The 21,682-nt window shown below is 37.5% G+C and overlaps 1 long non-coding RNA gene across 1 annotated transcript in view; it reads left to right on the top strand.

Annotated features, from left to right (window-relative positions):
• Window positions 1–7,157: 7,157 nt before the first annotated feature.
• The window catches only part of LOC134798860 (uncharacterized), a 38,128-nt gene continuing 23,603 nt past the window's right edge, over window positions 7,158–21,682 (top strand). Inside the window, exons 1-2 of the long non-coding RNA XR_010145278.1 lie at window positions 7,158–7,283; window positions 9,134–9,243. This is a non-coding gene — a long non-coding RNA (uncharacterized LOC134798860). The remainder of the gene's footprint in view (window positions 7,284–9,133; window positions 9,244–21,682) is intronic.

The raw sequence follows: 21,682 nt of genomic DNA, 5'->3' as shown, positions 1-21,682 counted from the left end.
GGTGGACGTAATTAAGCAAACAATGCTGACACGCTGGCGTGCAAATTATTTATTGTCTATAGATATTCATTTTGAATTTTGTTAATCCTTTTTAACCGAGTTCCAAATCCCAAAGGAGGAGGTTATCAATTCGATTGTATGTTTTTTAGGGTTCCGTACCCAAAGGGTAAAACGGGACCCTATTACTAAGACTTCGCTGTCCGTCCGTCCGTCCGTCCGTTCGTCCGTCCGTCCGTCCGTCCGTCCGTCTGTCACCAGGCTGTATCTCACGAACCGTGATAGCTAGACAGTTGAAATTTTCACAGATGATGTATTTCTGTTGCCGCTATAACAACAGATACTAAAAACAGAATAAAATAAAGATTTAAATGGGGCTCCCATACAACAAACGTGATTTTTGACCAAAGTTAAGCAACGTCGGGAGTGGTCAGTACTTGGATGGGTGACCGTTTTTTTTTGCTTTTTTTTTTGTTTTTTTTTATATATGGTACGGAACCCTTCGTGCGCGAGTCCGACTCGCACTTGCACGATGTTTTTTTTATGTTTGTTACTCCATATCTCCGTCATTAGTGTCATTACTTAATTACTGGACCGATTTTGAAAATTCTTTTATGATTGTACGTATATGCATACAGATTGGTCCCGTTTTTGTCAAAACCCAGTTCTGATGATGGGATCCATGAGGAATCGAGGGAACTCCTCAAATCTTAAGGGCATACATATAGTGATTTTTGGGTTTTTATCAACAAATTAAGCATATACATCCAAAAAAGTGACATTTGATGAAGTGGAACTGCTGATGATGATCAGAACGGAACTCTTCAACGACGCATAGTTCACGTTTGGGGATTTGTCGTCTTCGTTATGTTTGTTAAGCAAGTTAAGTTTTTAAGCCACATTTTTGTCAAGCTCCAGTTCTGATGACGGGATCCATGAGGAATCGAGGGAACTCCTCAAATCTTAAAGGCATGCGTATAGAGATTTTTGTATTTACATCAGAAAATCAAGCATTTTCATTAAAAACTGTCGCATTTGATGAAGTGGAACTGCTGATGATGACTAGAACAGAACTCTTTAACGACGCATAGTTCACGTTTGGTGATTTCGAATTTCGATTTTGACTTGGACTGCGACCCGGACGCGAAACCAGAACCGGACTCATACCCGGATCCGGTTCGGACCTGGACCCGGACCTGGACTCGGACCCGGATTCGGACCCGGACTCGGACCCCGGACTCGGACCCGGACTCGGACCCGGACACGGACCCGGAACCGGATTCGGACCCGAGCTCGGAACCGGACTCGGACCCGGACTCGGACCCGAACTCGGACCCGAACTCGGACCCGGACTCGGACTCGGACCCGGACTCGGACCCGGACTCGGACCCGGACTCGGACTCGGAACCGAAATCGGACCCGGACTCGGACCCGGACACGAACCCGGACTCGAACCCGGACTCGGAACCGAACTCGGACCCGGACTCGGAACCGGACTCGGAACCGGACTCGGACTCGGACTCGGACTCGGAACCGCACTCGGACCCGGACTTGAACCCGGACTTGGACTCGGACTTGGACCCGGACTCGGACCCGGCCTCGGACTCGGACTCGGACCCGGACTCGGACTCGGACCCGGACTCGGACCCGGACCTTGACCCGGATAACCACTATGATACCTTAGGAAAATCTGTTAGAAATGTGCAGTCCAGCGTGAGTCGGACTTAATTACTTCGTTTTTGATCCGACCCTACGGGTTTTTCACTCACGTTTCACATAAAAAATACATTGTCAAAAATTGTGTAATGTTACATTTCTAATGTACGAACGGAACCCTTGCAACGCGAGTCTGACTCGCACTTGGCCGGTTTTTTTTTTATTTTCAAGCAGGGCTAATTGATGGTGGCAAAATGAAACTGATTAGTTTTCTTGTATAAATAAATAATTGGTTGATTTTAATCAATAATAAAAATAATTAATAATACCCTCTTCTATAATCATTCTAAAGCTGCTATAAAAAAAAATATTAAATAAAATTATAAAATAAAACATCTGAAACTATTATTTATTAACAAACAGGAAAAACATGTAACAAACATACACTAATTAATTAATAAGTAGAAAAGTAATAAAAAAACAATAAACAAAAAACACATATTTCGGCGCACACAGCGTACTGCAGGACGCAAAAGGATTCCTACGCAGCGATACGCTTCGCTTTTTCGAGGAAAGCACTGATATTCTGCCGGTTACAAATAATAATACTCATTTTATCTTGCTGCGACGTTTTCAATTTAACCGGTTTATTTCGTTCCTCAAGAGAGCGTAATTGGTGTAAACCGTTATTTCAAAAGAACAGTTCTTTAACCGGTAACCGCAAACGGAAACGAAATCCATTTCGTTCCCGGGCAAATGAACGAAACCGGTTTGAGCGTTGAGGACGGTTTCCGAGCCCTGTAACAGACTTAAATAGTGTAGTATGCTACATGCTTGCGTATTTTATCGATATCGATAAATTGGGGAGGGTTGAAACATAGGCCTGGTTAGGCATAGGTTAGAATCGATCACTGCGCACGACGGCCTTTCAGTCCTGCTTGTGACTTGTGACCAGTTAGAACTGTTTGACGGGATGACGAATAGGAACAGATTTGCCGTGTGACCAATAGCTACAAAACTATGATGTGACTTAATGACTGACGCTGACGCTTTTGTGATGATGATGCTGATGATGTGACTTTTTTTTTGAGAACTCAATTTACTTGTGACGAATTGAAACAAATAATTTCGCTTTTGGCGGTGTGACAGGTTATAACAAAATTTTGGTGTGACGAGTTGATGCCTGAATCCTTTTCGCATGGTGTTAGGTACTTTATTAAATTTTGATCTCAGTAAATTAAAAGAAACGATTGAAATTCAGTTTAAATGACTATTGATCCTTTATTTCGGAAATCAAAAAAATAATTACCTACGTGTAATTATTTGCCAAAAAAGGTTTACCACCCCATTTTCGTAGTATATGGGCGACTTGCCTTTGTATTAGAAAAATGGTGTTTATTTCTAATCTACACCCCATATTAACAAGTTTAAAGTACACTTTTCATTGTCTTGATTCGTTCCTTTTAGGAATTTGACTACGAACATAATATACGCACCCATAGATTGGCTGATATCATTACTAGACGGACTTCCCTTAAACTGCACGGGAAGTCCGTCTACTCGCCAAATTTTAAAAAAAAACTATTGTTTTTGCTTAATTTGTGTTTGAAATGATCTGTCACTAAAGCTAAACTATTAATCGAACGAGCGAGCGAAGCGAAGTATGTACTTACATTCGACTTTGAACACGCGGCTGGCTAGGGGCACGTCCTGGCATTTCGATGTTTTTAAGCTGAACTGGCAGAAGATAGTTTGATACTCAATAACTTAAGTAAATTTGTTCTAATTTAAATGAAATTAGGTAAACGTGTAGTCGAGGGCATTATATTTTAGTCATTAAATTATGAGCAGGCCCGATCAAGGGGTTATTGAGCTAGAAGAGCTTAGAAGGCCAAAAAGCTGTTTGTAAGAGGTCTTGCTATTCTGGTCATTTTAATTGCAAGAAACATGGTCGAGTTTAGTATCAAATGAAAGTGCTTGGTTTACACTTTTATAATATCGTTTTTAAATTTACCATTTTGGAATAATTAGCAAGATAAAAATAAAATAAACATAAGTATTTGACATTTGACAGGAAATGTTTCAGGTTAGCACAGATACAGTTTATTTTTATCTCTATGGTGGTGACTTAAGTCCAGGGGAGGGACAGCCGTATACAAAGCCCTTTATTCGAAAAAATAGCGCCATCTATATTACTTAACGCTAAACTTTTTTTTGTTAATATGGCTTCACTTTATTTCGTCAGAACGTCTTAAAAGTCTTGTATCCAGGGCATGAAACAAACAAATAAACATCTGATAGAACAGATTATTTATCGCGTTGCCATACTTGCCATGGAGGCAATTGTCACAAAAAAACAACTTTGTCGAATAAAACTCAAAATATTATAACACCGTATTTATAGTCTGTACTACGACATAATTCATATAAATAAAAATACTTTCAGTTTTACAATGTTAAAAGAAACAAAGTTTTCATACGCCATCACAGTTGCTGAGAACTTTATTATCAGAAAATTCAGAAAAGGGCGGGTAGATTCACAACCTGTGCTGCGTTCAATTGTGTTTCGTGGTAAATTGTGTGTTATTCCAGCCGTGTATGATAGGTACTTTATTTACATCAACAGTCAAGTTAAAAGTACCTAATCTGTTTTCGTGTATTAATAAATATCCTGAAGCCTTTCTTCAAAGTCGAAGTTTTTTACGTTCGCAACATAGGTAACGCTATTTATGCCCCTTCACCCCTGATATTGACGTTGATGTTTCTGGTTAAGAATTACAGATGGCGCTTCAAAATTGATGCAAAAAAGTTCCACGAGAAGGTCTCTTTGTCCTATACAGGGTGTCCCTAGCCATTGGACAAAGCCGAAATGTACATATGCATCAGGGTATATAGAACCAGTATACAAAGTATCATAACAATCGGTGTAGCGGTTACGAATAAATTAACAAATTACATTTTTTTTACTTTGGAGCAACCTCTGTGTTAATAGCTCCTGAGGTAATAAATAGTATAAAACCTTCTTGGACCGTTTTGATTATCTTTTTTATTTATGACATTAATAAGATTCTGACTTTTGACAAATGTCATCATTGTCGCACATTTTCAAAAAAAATGCCAAAAGCACTGCCAATGATTAATACAGTATGTTTCTTTTTGTTGTCGATTATTGTTAATAACTTTTGTATGATATATTTTTTTTTTAATTAAAATCATGGTATAATAATATACTCCGCCTGGTACTCTATTCCGAGATTCGCGTATGACCTAACTGACACGGGCCTACGTCATCATGCTGTTTACAGGTTCTCAAACTTTAAAATGTGGGAGAATTTTAACCAACGGTGAAAATTATATTAACGGCATTAATTTTAAGTTATTCATGTAGAAACATAGTAAAATAAAACAAATCTAATGTATTAAATTAAACTTTATTTATCTATACAAGACAAATGTTTAAAAAACGAATTCACAGTTACACATTAATTACCAAGCTTACGACGTGAAAAGTTTGGAAAACACTGCGACTGCTGACACTGAGCGAGAAGGAAATAACAATTAACACGCGTTCGACAAGGATGACGGTCAGGGCATGAAGTTATCTAGATCCGAATTGTCAAATGTGACAGCGCTATCCTGTGTTGCCAGTAATGTAAACAGAATTACCCGAACGTCTGAAATTTCTTTCGTGAATCGGAAGATATTGCTAACGAATAATTAAAATTGACGTGTTATTGTAAAATTTAAGATAAAATACATTATAAATGAAAATTATAAAATTATAAAGAAATATTTTAACTTATTAACCATAGCTATAATGTACCCATGTAACATGTTATGTTGAAATAAAGTGGCAATGTTATTGTGACGTAGGCCCGTGTCACTCTGGGAATAGAAGACCATGTTTTATTAGACCATGATTAAAATAATAATAACCGTTAGAGCATTTCTGAGAAGTAACCCTACGTGGGATATCAGGGTTTGTCCAATGGCTAAGGTCACCCTGTATATAGATGGTCAAGCAAATCTTGTCAGTAGAAAAAGGCGTGAAATTCAAATTTTGTATCAGACGATATCCCTTCGCGCCTACATTTTTCAAATTTTGTTCTATATATAGATGGTCAAGCAAATCTTGTCAGTAGAAAAAGGCGTGAAATTCAAATTTTGTATCGGACGATATCCCTTCGCGCCTACATTTTCCAAATTTGCCGCCTTTTTCTACTGACAAGATCTGCTTGACCAACTATATTATACATACTACTCTTTGCTTAAATCTGTCAGTTGCCGCCTATAGTGCGACATAAAATAGTAGAAATTAAATAAAATGGAACTCAAAAATGTCCATACTAAATTGTTGCCATGTGTAAGCATTTTACGTCAAAAATGTGACAGTTACGTAGAAACTGGCGCCCTCATTTATTTTCTATTATTTTATGTCACTATACGAGTACCTAAGTAGGTGCAACAAAGTCAATCGCTATATAATTTTTGGTTAACCGCGATTTCTCAGTTCGGGGCGAACTACTAGTTATTAAATACTTCATCGTATGCGATTACAAGCGTTAATGTAGGTTAATAATTAACGGAACTAGATCACTCCAAAGTGAAAAAAAAATATGCCGGTCTTGCCTACAGTGACCTTAAGTATATTTAATTTTGTAAACCTCTACTTAGGTTACAAGTTCAACCGGTTGGTGGTGGTGAACCGATTTGGAAAATTAGTTTTTTGTTTGGAAGTATATACATAGTTCCAAGTTGGTCCCGTTTTTATCCCAGTTCTAATGATGGGATCCATGAGGAATCCACGGAACTCTTCGAATCTTATAGGCATACATATAGCGTTTTTTGTGTTTTCATCAATAAAGCAAGTAGGTATTTACATTCAGTTTTTATTTATATCAGTTAAAGTGACAATTAACGAAATGGAACTGCTGACGATGATTAAAACGGAACTCTTTAACGATGCATAGTTCACTTTGGCGATTTGTACTCTTGGTTAAGTTTACTAAGGCCGTAAGATTTATAAAGAACATTTTTATCAAGGTTTAGTCTGATGATAGGTTCCATGAGGGATTGAGGGAACTCCTCAAACCTTATAAGCATACATACAGCGAGTTTTGTATTTTCATCAACTAAATAACTAAGCATTTACAGTTACAAAGTGCCATTTGATAAAGTGGAACTGCTGATGAAGGCTTGAAGTCGGTTTTACTTTTTTTAGGGTTCCGTACCCAAAGGGTAAAAACGGGACCCTTTACTAAGACTCCGCTGTCCGTCCGTCCGCCCGTCTGTCACCAGGCTGTATCTCATGAACCGTGATAGCTAGGCAGTTGAAATTTTCACAGATGATGTATTTCTGTTGCCGCTATAACAAGAAATACTAAAAAGTACGGAACCCTCGGTGGGCGAGTCCGACTCGCACTTGTCCGGTTTTTTCTTAATTATCTTAAGCCTTTTTACGTAATTATATACTTTTTTCGACTTATAAATATTTGACGCTGTCATGTTTTTCGAATAGTAAAATAAACATGTCAAGAGAAAAAATAGTGATCTTATTTATAGAAAGCTACTAAAGTATGAATAAATACCTACGCAAGAGTAACATAACAACATAAGATGTACTAATTAAGGTATTTGCTTAAGTATGATATGGTGTAGGTTGTTTGTGTTATCCGCCTGTATTTTAGGATTTCGTTATCTATCCAAAACATGGGCACCCAAGTTATTTCCATGTTTTTGTCCCCCAAAACCCTGATCGTGTGAAGAGATTTTATTTACTTTGACAAATAGAGCATTTGCATTAACTACAGATATGAAAAAACGGGACCCTTTAGGTATCACTTCGTTGTCCGTCCGCCTGTCGGTGGGTCTATCCGTCCGTCTATCCGTGTATCCGTCCGTCCGTCCGTCCGTCCGTCTGTCAAGACCCTTGATCTCGGGAACGGGTGGAGGTATCGAGTTGAAGAGGAATAAAGTAAATACGAGTATTATTATTTACTAGGTATACAGTATGTCCAAAAGAAGAGTGCTATGATAAGCAGAAGTAATTTTTTAGGGTCCGGTACCTCAAAAGGAAAAAACGGGACTCTTTAAGGATCAATTCGTTTTCCGTCCGTCCGTCTGTCCGTCTGTGAGTCCGTCCGTCCGTCTGTGAGTCCGTCCGTCCGTGTGTCTATCTGTCTTTCCGTCTGTCCATCCGTCCGTCTGTCCGTCCGTCCGTCTGTATGTCAAGACCCTTTATCTCGGGAAAGGGTGGAGGTATCGAGTTGAAGAGGAATAAAGTAAATACGATTATTATTTACTGTACAGTAGGTATGTCCAAAGATTTTCAAATCTTTTATATACAGGTACTTATAGTATATTTTTTCCACGACAAAGCATGGTTTCATGAAACATTTCCCGAAAACGCGTAAAGAGGCACAATCCACCTGATGATGCCGACATGGCTCCCAGCTTCAACTGCCACAAATGCGGTCGCAAATGCCGGTCCCGCATTGGCTTATACAGCCACGAGAGACGTTGTTCCTCGCTTACAGACGCTGCATAAATCATCTGTCAAGATGTTAAAGGCCTGAATGATGATAGTATTTTTTTTAAAAAGCTTTTATTAGGTCGACCTGTATGTAACTAACTATGTAATGGAATCTAAGGTAACTAATTTAACCATCTTCCAAGGATCGTAGCGTCATGAAAATTGGCAGCTGTATGTAGTTCTGATGACAATACAATAATATTATGGTACTGTCGAACTGATCTGATGATGGAGACAGCAGGTGGCCATAGGAACTCTGTGATGAAACAAAGCAACCTAATTGCGTGTGTAGGGAACTTGTCCATGACAAGTATTTAATAGGTGTTTGGGCTTAGGCTTTTAATTATTTATTATTTATATCCTCCCGGGTGGGGAGAGACGAAGGAAGAGACATTGACCAAATTCCACACGGGCAAAGCCTTGGCCACAGCGAGTATATAATCACTCCACCTTATAAAACAAAGTCCCCCGCCGCGTCTGTTTGTGTGTCTGTTCGCGATAGACCCAAAAACTACGGATCGAATTTTCATGCGGTTTTCACCTATCAACGGAGTGATTCTTGAGGAAGATTTAGGTGTATAATTTGTTTAGGTATTGTGTAACCCGTGCGGAGCCGGGGCGGGACGCTAGTACCAAAAATGGCGTAGTTGGTGTCAATTTTACGTAGGTTTAGGTAGAGAATCTTCAAAAATAAAACAATAGATACCTACAAAGCAGTTGTTATTGGCCCGTCTTTATACACCTGTATACAGTTATACATACACCATACGGAACATTTCATTTAATTGGATGGGTGATGGGAGGCATGTTTGACCTTATAAATGACTGTGCCCAAACATTTCCGAAACATATCGAACGTTTTAGTTGCAGTTTTCAGTAGTGTAAAATAATTGGTATATTTATAGTACCTCTTGTTATAAATGTAAATATAATATATTATTTTTTAAGGTTCAATGGACTGGCACTGGTTTCACCAAGAACGATGAGCGAGAAGCTATTGGAGCTACAAAATAAGAAATGAGTTGGCGCGCGAGCAGGGAGAAGCGAGTATAGTTCTGGTACTTACTTCTGATAGTTTTGTCGCCCGGCTATAAAGCGAGTGGTCGAATGCGAGTTTGACGTTTTAAACACTGTATTTAAGGTTAATAAGGTCTACAAGGAAATATCAGCCTTCGTGAATTAAGTATTGTAACCTTAGTCACAGAATAGAAGTACAATGGAACCTCGATAGCACGGATCTCAAGGGAAACGCCAAAAACTTCGTGTTAACGAGGTTTCGTCTTATAGAGGGCATCGACTTAGAGAGGTTCTTGTAGGTTTTTGTTCGTCTTAAAAACGCATTAAATCGAAACATCGGCGCCGACCATCTACTTCATTCAGCCTCGATTAGCCTTTTATAGAAGCAAATTTTAACTACGAGCGTAGCGAGTAGTTCGAAAAGTGGAATCTTGAGTGTTGCAAGGGCTTCAAGGCTGTGAAGGCTGGCAGTATTTTCCCTCTGATCCTCTGAAATACATACAGGTCAGCCCTCTGGTCATTTGAAACCTCCATAAGGCATCTTGCTAACTCATAGAGGCGACGCCCGCTAAGCCCCTAACAGTTAATCTATGGCCTGAGGGTTTCAATGTTAGAGAAATTATGTACTACCTACTGCTTTTTATTTCTCTTAGAGTCTGTGCGGAGAGAGACGACTCATAGAATGTATTGATTCCCTTATGTTCCACGACTCTTCTCTTTCCGCACAGAGTTTATAGTTTATATTTGTAGTGCCAGGCAATGATAATAAAGGTCTAATTAATTTTAATATTTTGCTCAACTACGGCAGAATTTGCTGTCTATGCGTGCATGTACTGTTTACATGAAACTACTGAACTTATTTAATAAATGAGGTGTCAATTCATTCGTGTTTGTAGCCCAGGTGACAAAAGCCACATTTTAACCAACTATCAAAGGAGGAAGGTACAGTTCGTTTGCTTGTTTAACAAGCAAATTCAATTTATAAATTAAGATTCCAGTCGAAAATGTCGTTTTCATGTATTTTATGTAATGTCCTTTCATTTAATACTCGATAATTAGAACAATTCTTTGCAATAAGAGCGCATTAAGATAGAATTGTACAAATACAAATACAAAAATAATAGAATTGTTGGCGCGCTTTAGTTTTTTTTCTACAACTTTCACAGTTTTTATCGGAAATTTAAAATTTAAATTGTAATGTATAGTTGAATAATTGGTTTCTTTAATATTATACGCAACATTTTATTAACGTTTTTAGTTTAGCCAGGGGTGCGAAACTCCTGACTTCGGCCAAACTCGGCTCCGCTCGGCTCAGCATTGCTCCGAGCAATTATTAGGGTTGGCACCACTTGACTTCCTTTTGCATGCACGACCACAGATAAGATAATCACTTGAATTTTGGCAACCCTAAATAGCAGAAAGAGATAATGCCATATATTAGAAAGGGATAGCATGATTCGACCCTGAACCGCTGTCAAACTTCGGTTTTGTAGGAAGTTTCCTTTCTGTACGATAGTACTATTATTTGAGTCGCTTAAGTTCAAACTCGGGTAAATCCATCTGTCAGATTATGCGATAATAGGGTAGATATTTGCTGAGAGGGTCGAATGGATTTACCCGAGTTTGAAGTTAAGCGACACATTTATTCTGTGGTTTAGCTATAAAATCGATATACACCTACTTTTTTCATAAAAAATGGTATTCCTGTGTTTATAGCTCTTAAACCATATTTTTTTTCTGCAAACAATGTTTAGGTGACTTATAATACATTTCATTTCATAATTTCCACATATTTGGTCAAATTTGGATTTTTGATATCAGTGTATGCCTTGAGATGTCATCTTTAATGTTGTAGTACATTTCTTTAACGTCCGACTTTTGGTTTGGTTATAAAATCCAAATAATCGAATATTTTTTTACCTCATTTTGTTTATTTTGTAAATAGCTCTTAAACTGTTGTATATTTTGGTACACACTGTATAAATGAAGTATAGAATATTTCATTAGCTTTCATTTAATACCCCACACGTGTATGTGCCATGCATTGACTAAAGGAAAATTAAACAAAAGTCCTCTCCTTCACGATTTTCGTCGACATCTCTTCTAAATACCTAAAACTGGTATGGATGTGTTCCTCGTGGTCTCTAGAATACGAATTGACCGGTTTTAGTTTATGGAGGGGGGGACGTGTCGAAAAAAAGGGGGGGAAAGTGGTAGGCCGACCAGCATTGATATTTGTTCACATCTTGAGTCCTATGGGACCGATCGGTTCATGTGAGGTGTCGTTTGAAAGAGTGTTAAACGTGCTATTATTGTTTCATAATAACCGTAGTCATAATTGTAGTCGTTTACAAAATATTTTAAAATATATGATTTTTTACCGTGCATGGATGGCATAAGTACTGACAAAACATGCGTCTAACTCAATAAATTATAACTTTACCGCAATTAACGTTATTACAAAATATACGAGAAATTTCATTATCTTTCCAAAAACATAAGTTTTATTGGTGTATAATATTATATAACCAAGTAATAACGAATTTTGTTCACCATGGGTCACTACGCACGGTCACGTAAATGGCGGGCGACCGACGTCAACTTTTCATTATTTCTCGGGTTCTAATTTATTGATAAATTGGTGATAGGTACCATTTGAAAGGTTATTAAAGGTACTATAATTGGTTTCAAATAACTGTAGTCATTTACAAAATAATTGAAAATATATGATTTTTACCGTGCATGGACATAAGTACTGGTAAAACATGCTTCTAACTCAATAGATTATAACATTACCGCAATAAATGTTTTCAAAATATACGGGAAATTTTATGAGCTATCCAAAAATATAAGTTTTATTGCTGTATAATGTTGTATAACTAAGTAATCATGAATTTTGTTCAGCATGGGTACTGTGCACCGTCACGTAAATGGAGCCCTGCCATCGTTGAGTTCTCATTATATTTCCGGTCCTATTTTTCTGATACTTGGTAGATACCATTTGCAAGCATATTAAATTTTCTGTGAATACTCGATTGTTTGAAATTTGAGGCCCAAAATTAACAATTTTAAAACAATTGAAGAAAATGTTTAATTTTTACCTAAGAGGTTCGCTTAGTGACTGTAATAATTTGAGAAAGAGATATTGTAGTAAATATAGCGTGAAATTTTTAGAATAAAATCAACAAACTTTTTATTAACTTTCCATAAATATTGTTTAGTTACCGTATAATTATAAACATATATGTAAGCCAGGACCAATTTCGCCAAGCAAGCAAGCGGCGAGCGCCTGGTAGACCAGCAGCAATCTATTATTGTTTGACAGTACATTTTATAATGTAGGTACCTATCCAAAATGTGAGGTTCTGTTATGAAATATCGATATAAATGATGGTTTATTTGTTTTGTCTTTTATCACAGGAAACTTAAATATGTTTTGACAAAAGCCCAGTTCTAGGTTCATACAATTAATAACTCATAACATCCTTAAGTTCGTAGCTTTCATGATTGCAAGACCACTGCATATAAAGTACTTAATATCTGTGTTGTTATTTGGTTAATTTTGGAAACAGTGAACAATAACTATCCGTGAAGTCCGGTTTTAAGTATAGTAATAGTAACATTAGGCCAATATAGTAAAATATCTACATTTATTTACTATTTTATTTCACAGTCTAATTTATAGTTTTTGCTTACCTATTGATTCATTGGCGTTTGGCATTGTAGTTTTAGCTTATAAATATGACTCTATTGACAGTTATGAGATTAGAGAGTACTACGGTATTTAAATAACGCTCGTCCGACTCATAACATCTCTGTTCGACTGTAAGCCATACAAGAGAGTTAAGTAACGATTGCGATATAAAAAGCTATAAGTAGAAGACTTTATCACACGTTTAGAACCTTAAGTGCAAATTGCAGATTATTACTCATATATACTGCGTCAAGCAAATCTTGTCAGTAGAAAAAGGCGGCAAATTTGAAAAATCGCGGGCTAGCAACACTGTGTTCGAATAATTCCAAAATCGCGTGTCGTCTGTGTTTTATCTGTGGCCAACTTGTTTGTTGACATTCTGAATCGTTTTTATTTCAAGAGATATTTCTGCTGTGACCTGTGATATTTTCTGATATTTAATAAGATTGTGCATTACCTTAAGCAAAGCTAAGCCTGCAATGTATAATCATACTCGTTCATAGTAAACATTACTAAAATTTTAGGTTATGACAAGTACTGGAAGAACATGGGAAGAACTTGGGAACTTTTAAGATTATGTGCAGTTTTTTTTGTTTTAGGGTTAAAAGGCATAAATAAAATTAAAACGTATGCCTAAATCTATCCAATAAGACCACACATTGTGTCCTGGAAACCGTCCATAGGCCCACATATCTTACTATTTTCAGCGACTGATTCGACTACATAATTTACAAAGGTAAACTTTTAAAACAGTATTAAGAACTTTGATTATATCGCCGTTCTTTCGCAACATTACCTAATCCTTACATATGTTTGTTGCAGGATTAAATCTCGCTCAATATGAGGCGTTCGTAGTAGGTAGTTTCTCTTCAGAAGTTCAGTCAGACAATACTTACCTACGGCGGTTTATATACGTGTACAGCGCAACCAAGACGAAAAATAAATTTATTATTTAAAAATGTAACAAAAATATTGAGATATTGATGGAATAGATTATTCTTGTATAAGTTGTCCTTATGTTAGTCATTAAGAAAGTATATTATTTAGGCTAATTTGTTTCATGCTCTCAGCTACTGCACATATATACCTATGGGAAATCCTAGTTTATACTTGCTGAAACAGGTACAGTCAGCAGCAAAAGTTACTAAGCGGGCCAGGTGTGCAAAATGATCTTGACGCGACTTTATTATTAAGAGAATAAGAGTGTGTCAAGGTAATTTTGAATACCTGGCCCGCTTAGTAACTTTTGCTGCTGACTGTACCTATGTATCTTTTTAAGTCGCTTTACATGCTTTGTTCAATAAAAGAAAATAATGTAGTCAGCATTCATATGGAGCACTAGACGCAGTGTAGGTATCATTTTAGAAAAGTATTTTCACATTTCCAAAATGACAAGTCTTGAATAGCCTAATGTACAAGTTAATAAAATTTCCTAACAGTATTTTTTATTTTTATTATACAATATTATAATTGTGTTATATTTCTCAAACATATTTCCTAAACTTTAGCCGGGCAAACACAACTAGCCAGTTAGTCAGATCCAAGAAAATTATACTCATAGCTTTAGCATAAGAAAAAGAGTATGATTCCCTCTGTCTTTAGACAGTCAGTCCTGGGCCAAACTACATAAAGAATCTTTTTTATGCCTGCCACAGAACCCTACAAATTATAAATTGAATAGAAGAATAGTATTTCTTTACCATGAAATAAAATAGGTACCAAGGGTTAAATTAGACAAATTATTGTTAAACTAAACTAAAAATATTTAGTTTACCCAAGAAATGTTTATTGTAAGATAATTAAAGTTATATAGGGAAGATAAAAGGAGTTAACTCCTTATGTTTGGAAACTTAAATTACACATTTTGTAACAAATCTGTTTTATGCTTAAGATGCAATAGATGACTACAGAGTATTATGATGCTTGGTTGAAGTGACCAGGTAACCTTGGTAACTTCATATTTTTTCAATGAATGCCCTGAATTAAAGTGTAGGTAGGTTAAAGTGACCCTTATCTTCTCTTACATTTAAATTAAATAAGCACCCAAATATCATTTGTTTTATTTTTATTATGTATATTGTACAATATATACCAATCAAAATATTACACAGGTAGGTATGTGATATTGATCCAGCAAAGTACACTAATTTACATTAACAAGTAGCATATTATATTGTAAGTATCAAATATTCCACAATTTCCATTTTGCTATCATTAAAATTGAATTGCAACTGAGAAATCTAATAAAATATTAAAATTCAGTAGGACATCTACCTGCGGAAGCAATGATTTTATTCATACATTCTAGTTTAATGGCATCTCTTCTTCTTTGTCGTTCCCTCATGACTGAGGATCGTGACCAATAACTATGTCCCTCCATTTATCGCGAACAAGGGCTATTTGGGCTGCCCTCTGCATGGAACCACATGCTTGTTTTATGGAATCCGACAATCTTGCAGGGGCTCTTCCTCTAGCGCGCTTGCCTTCAACTTGCCCCGGTATGATGTCACGTTCGAGGCTGTGGTGTGGCGACCGCAGTATGTGCCCAAAGAATCTAAGAGCCCTCTCCTGGCAGATTGTTGAGAGTCGTTTGGTGATTTTGAGTTCTCTCAGAATGGTTTAATGGCATAGTCCGTTTCTAATTGTAATTTGATATCTTCAAATTTGTTAATCATTTTGACTAACATGGCTTTTAAATTGTCCGTCCATATTAAATAAGAATTTCTAAAATTTTCAATAAGTCGCAAGTGACAATTTGAATTGACGTACGTAGGGCGCGCTCAGCGGAAAAAAAATCATATTCGTTTTGGTTCGACGTACATTGCTGCTTTTCTTAGCGCAATACTGCTCTTTGAGTGTTGCCCTACTTTAGTTTGCTTTACATTGCTACTGACAAGATTTGCTTGACGCACTATAGATGTTAAGGTTGTTCAATTCACTTTGAGCTATAAGCTATAACACTAGCAGCTTAACATGCATTATAGCGCCCTAAACAGCTACTGTAGATCTTAAATCTATAGACAATGAACCTTTTAAACACTTTTATGTCACCAGAGCCTGTAAACTGTAAACTAAGACTAAATATGTAGCTATTCTAGAGCAAGGCTATGTCTTTAGGTAAGAAAATAGCTGCTAAGTGTTGCCTAATTGTTTGTTGGGATTTATATGACGGTGCGCAGTGACCCATATTGAACAATAGTTATTTGTTTTACAAGGGGGCAAAGTTGTTGTTTAACTGCTCGTGCTAATATTGATACCCGAGCAAGCGAAAGATTCCAAAATTGAACCACGAGCATAGCGAGTGGTTCGAAAAATGGAATCTTGAGCGTTGCGAGGGTTTCAAAGCACGAGGGTTAAACAAAATTTGCCCCCGAGTGAAACACAAAATTTATCACCACACCAACTTGAAGCAAATATTAAATGTAAAATATCAAACAAAATCAAACCAAATCAAATCCAAATGAATGTAATTAAAAAAATATCATCCAAAATCATCATTTAAAAGTCATTTCTACCAGCAAACATAAGAAACCAACTCAAAATTTGCATTTGATTACTTTGTCTCACATGTGAATAAAATGCAACTTTGCTATCAGTTTTTAAAGTGCAAAGTAAGCCTTTCCGAGCTGGTGTGGTGAAAAATTCATTTATTACTTGGTTATATAATATCATACACCAATAAAACTTATGTTTTTGGAAAGCTTATGAAATGTCTTGTATATTTTGTAATTACATTAATTACGGTAAAGTTATAATTTATTGAGTCAGAAGCATGTTTTAGCAGTACTCATGTGCATCCACGGTAAAAAATCATATGTTTTCAATTATTTTGAAAACGACTAAAGTTATGACTACAGTTATTGAAACCAGTTATAGTACGTATAATATTCTTTCAAATGGTATCTTTTACCAACTAATCAATAAAATAGAACCCGAGAAACAATGAAAAGTTTACGCCGGTCGCCCGCCATTTACGTGACAGCGCTTAGTGACCCCTGCTGAACAAAATTCGTAATTACTTGTTTATATAATATCATACACCAATAAAACTTATATTTTTGGAAAGCTAATTAAATTTCACGTCCATTTTGTACGAACATTATTGGAGTAAAGTTATAATTTATTGAGTTAGACGCATATTTTATCAGTAGGTACTTATGCCATCCATGCACGGTAAAAAAATCATATATTTTAAAATATTTTGTAAATTACTAAAGTTATGACTACAGTTGTTTGAAACCAATTATAGTGTGTTTAATAACCTTTCAAATGGTACCTATCACCAATTGATAAATAAATTAGAAGCCGAGAAATAATGAAAAGTTGACGTCGGTCGCCCGCCATTTACGTGACCGTGCGTAGTGACCCATGCTGAACAAAATTCGGTATTACTTGGTTATATAATATCATACACCAATAAAACTTATGTTTTTGGTAAGCTAATGAAATGTGTCGTATATTTTGTAATAAAATAATTGCGGTATAGTTGTAATTTATTAAGTTAGACGCATATATAATCAGTACTTATTCCATCCATGCACGGTAAAAAATCAAAAATTTTAAAATATTTTGTTAACGACTACAGTTATGACTACGGTTATTATGAAACAATAATAGCACGTTTAATACTCTTTCAAACGACATATCACACGAACCGATCGGTCCCGTAGGACTCAAGATGTGAACAAATATCAATGATGGTCGGCCGCCATCTTTGCCCCCCTTGTTTTCGACCCGTCCCCCCCCTCCATAAACTAAAACCGGTCAATTCGTATTCTAGAGATCACGAGGAACACATCCATACCAGTTTTAGGTATTTAGAAGAGATGTCGACGACTTTTTTCGAAACAGGCCGGTTTCCTCCAGTCTACATAGTTTGGGTGCAATATGCAATATTCGCAACGAGACGGGAGTCATTTTGATGATATCATTCCGCTGAAGGCCTGAAGTAGATGGCCGGCGCCGCTGTCTCCCGGCAGTTTTGGAGACCCAATACCATGCGCAACAACATACTAAAAGTTGGTAGCGGTTTCCGGATCTGAGCTATCTCTTCGACTGTTTCCCATAAGGCATAGTACTTTAAAGAGAGTCCTCGTGCAATGTGAACAGCCAGCGATCAACTATTAATATACCTATCTATCTCTTTTACCGACACGGAATCTCTATCTTATCGCTTACGGGTCATTTTATTTAAAGATGACCCCTACACTTTTTTTTTAATATGGGAAATTTTATGTTATTTCTACTCAGAATCACGAGCTCTTTCTATCCTAATAGAAGAAAAAAAGTGTGCCAAGGTTTTTATTTCCATTCCGGTACCATTTTTCATAGATTTTGTATGGCAGTCACGGAATGTAAAGATCGAAAATTTTATGGGAATTTCGGGACACTTTTTTTCTCCTATTAGGATAAAAAAAAGCTCATGATTCTGAGTAGAAATAACATAAAAAATCCCAAATATGAAAAAGAAAGTGTATGGGACAACTTTAAATAAAATGGCCCTTACACGTCCTTGAACTAGTGCATATCCATCCATACTAATATTATAAAGGCGAAAGTGTGGCTGTCTGTCTGTCTGTTACCTCTTCACGCTTAAGCCGCTGAACCGATTTATTTGAAATTTGGTATAGATATTGTTTGAGTCCCGAGGAAGGACATAGGATAGTTTTTATTCCAGAAATCATCCCTTAAAGGGGTGGTGTTTTGTATGGGGACTTAACACCAACTGCACAACAAACTTTGTCAATAGGAACTGTCCCGCCCGCGCGGTGTAGTACCGGCGCTGGTGCACGATTTAGTTGGGTATAGAATAGGGTTTACTAACGAATGGGCCAAAAACGTTTCCCAAAGTATCACATCCCAAACTATGTTTCCCAAATTATCATTTCCCAAAAAAATGTTTGGCAAAACAACTTATCGCAATTTTTCAGTTAGCAATAGTCTTTTTTGGCAAGTTATTGTTTAGCAAATAATTACTTGGACAAGTTTCATTTTACCAAGTATTATTTAGTCAAATAAGCATAACATTGCATGGCATACAATTTACATACCAATAGATATTTTTATTTTTGTTTTATTTGAAATACTTAATCCCGACCTTGGTATTTTTATCATTTTGGTTATGTTTTACGCATAGGGGGAAGCGGGGCAGATAGGCACAAGGGGCAGTTTTGAACGCCCACACTAATTCCTTAACTAAAAACTTATGTTCACCTTCTGCAACACTAAAACGTGGCTTTGTATGTGTGATTGAGGTACCAGCTTCGGCACATCTCTCCTGCCAGCCGTTGCCGCTTAGTGCGTGAAAACGTGTTTCCGCGGTCGCATAGTAAATAAATTATGATTTTTTTATCGAGTTGTGGTGCGAAATTTTAGACTTTACCGGATGAACATCATAATGAGCGCTTAGTACGTTTATTCAGTAATAGAGTAAGCTTATTATTTTAAAGTAAATAATACTTAATAGTATATTTTTAATAAATTATTTTTCATTTATTTGACCATTGGGGTACTTTGGTACAATAAAGATTGGGGCAGTTTTGAACATGTCAAAGTGCCCCTCTAGTGTATCTAAGTGCCCCTGCCAGTTTTTTTGTTGTGAATTTTTTTTTTACTGAATAGTGCGAACGTACAAAGAGAAAAAAAATTGACAAAGAAAAGTTAAAACAACCAAAGTAGCTTTTTGTGAAAAACTGACACTGATTTCATTAAAAGTTTTTTTTTGTTGTTTTAGTGCACCTGCTTAATAACTGGTTGTCAGCACTTTTTATTTTACTTCGTGTAAAAAAACGCCGAAATAACTATATACCAACATGACAAACATAATTAACTTTAACTTACGAATGTAACATATTGAATATAAAATAACTTATTAAAACAAACTAAAACTACAAAGAAATTAAAATTAAAACTAAAATAAAAGAAACTTACCTATAAAATAAAAACCTAATTATAAAAAGAATACCCCCTCTAGCAGGTCCGCCTGTGGCATGGTACCCATTACGCTGGCGGCGTTTCCTCGCTGAACCGCCAGGGCGATTCGTTGCGAGAAATACGCGCCAGCTCTGGGGTCCCCTGTGGCGTCAATCAGCCGCCCCGACAGGGCCCTCACAAAGGCCTGCATGTCGGCTGACCAAGGGCCCAGTGTCTCTACCGCGAGCGCCGCAAACTCGTAGTCCTTAAGTAAGGACGAATATTTGCGGCGCTTGAGAACCTGGGCCTGGTCAGCCGCGCCGCCGGCCTGGGTGCGGGTCGCCTGGATATGGGACTGTGCGAAGGTATCTACGCACGTTGCGTCCCACACCAGGGCCCTACCTAGTTTCCACGGCACCAATGTGGCCCCGTCGGGGCGCCTGCCATCGTCCCTCGCCATGCCCGCGGGTTCGAGAATCGCAGGCACAGACGCGCTGGCAAGCGACCGACGGACCAAATCATTGATGGTACCGTGGCGAAATAGGCGGCCGGCGCTTTTGGGGCATGAAAGGCCATGTCGGCCCAGCTGATCGACGTTTTTGCCACAGGCGCAAGTGTGAGGGACACATATTTTGGACCCAAGCCTTAAGCATATAGCTATTCTCAAGTTACTTGGGTCAAAAACGGTGCCTATTTGACGGGAAGGGAGTGCTCGTAGCCAATGGCCCGACTCGGGGGCTGATACGGCTAGAATTCGGGCACGTTCGAAGTCGTCCGGACTATCCTGAAGAAGTGTGGTATGAGCTGCTTTTAAGGGAGGGGAGTCCCAAGCCCGCTGAATGTGACGGGCGACTGGGATGTCCTCACCCGGACACGACTCACACCAGGCCTCCCTGGCCTCACTTAGATTCGCTATCTCATCGTCAGGTATCTGAGGAAGGTTTAAAATAATACCGACGAGAGATAGCGAGCCGTATACTGAGGACAGGAACGCGGGTAGAGCCAAACTGGCCGAAGTGCGAACGCCCAGTCCACCCAGCCTTATGGGTAGAACCGCTTGGGTCCATGAACTATTGTCGAGATGAATGTTCAGTGTTTTGGAAAGGCTTGCCTGAAGGGAGGAGTCTATGGAAGACAGGATGGACGGAAATTTCCAAATTGGGCAACTGCGGAGTAAATACATAAATTTGGGTGTAAATAAGCAAAAACGAATGATGAAAAGAGCCATATGGGGATTTATTTTAAATAGGAGGTCTGATGTATTATTGAATAAATTTAATTTACAGTTAATGACGGGTGCGATTGATTCGACAAAAATTGGTGAGCCTAAAAGGGTGAGGGATGTTTTTGAATGAACGGAAATATTAGGTAAAACTGCGTTAAAATTTGTTAGTATATCTATTTTTGTATTCAATGGAACGTGATCTGGAATAAAAATTTCGCATTTAGTGAAATTTAATGCAAGCCCGATTTTCGAAAATTTATCTATGATAGATTGTATATCTTGTAGTACGGTTAGTGCGTCTCCGCCAAGGGAGCCGTCATCTAAGTACCAACAATTGAATTTTGAATTTAGACTAGAGATGATGGGGTGAATGACCAAACTAAAAATGGCAGGCCCAAGCGGATCTCCCTGTTCGCAGCCCATACTTGACAAGATAATATCATTTCCAAAAAGTAATTTTGAAGGTGCTCTGTAGTATTGCCAAATGTATTTGTAAAGTTCTGGTAGCTCTTTTTTTACTTCTGCTAACAGAGCACCGCGGTCGACCGAATTAAATGCATTTTTGACATAACTGTAGTATGTTCTAATAGCACCGCACTTAATAGACGTTTTGTAATGTTTAAAAAGTTTACTACTGGTCAGCTAACTG

This window comes from Cydia splendana, chromosome 17, assembly GCF_910591565.1.
Source record: "Cydia splendana chromosome 17, ilCydSple1.2, whole genome shotgun sequence".
Lineage (NCBI taxonomy): Eukaryota > Metazoa > Arthropoda > Insecta > Lepidoptera > Tortricidae > Cydia > Cydia splendana.
Note: the sequence above shows the minus strand (reverse complement) of the source record. Positions and strands in the feature narration are given on the sequence as shown.